The sequence below is a fragment of the Suricata suricatta genome, chromosome 4 (genome assembly GCF_006229205.1).
Source record: "Suricata suricatta isolate VVHF042 chromosome 4, meerkat_22Aug2017_6uvM2_HiC, whole genome shotgun sequence".
Taxonomy (NCBI): domain Eukaryota; kingdom Metazoa; phylum Chordata; class Mammalia; order Carnivora; family Herpestidae; genus Suricata; species Suricata suricatta.
In genome coordinates this window covers 128,214,123-128,214,466 of record NC_043703.1, presented here as the reverse complement: position 1 = coordinate 128,214,466, position 344 = coordinate 128,214,123, and positions in this window count along the sequence as shown.

Here is a 344-nt window from a genome sequence, read left to right as displayed (position 1 = left end):
CGAGTGCAAACATATGGTTTCTGTCCTTCTCTGCCTGACTTATTCCGCTTAGCATGACACCCTCAACGCCCATCCACTTTCCTACAAATGGCCATATTTCATTTTTTCTCATTGCCATGTAGTACTCCATTGGGTATATATACCACATCTTCTTGATCCACTCATCAGGTGATGGGCATTTAGGCTTTTCCCATGTTTTGGCTATTGTTGTCATTGCTTCTATGAACATTGGGGTACATGTGCTCCTATGCATCAGCATTTCTGTATCTCTTGGATAAATCCCTAGCAGGGCTATTGCTGGGTCATAAGGAAGTTGTATGGATAGATTTTTGAGGAACCTCCAC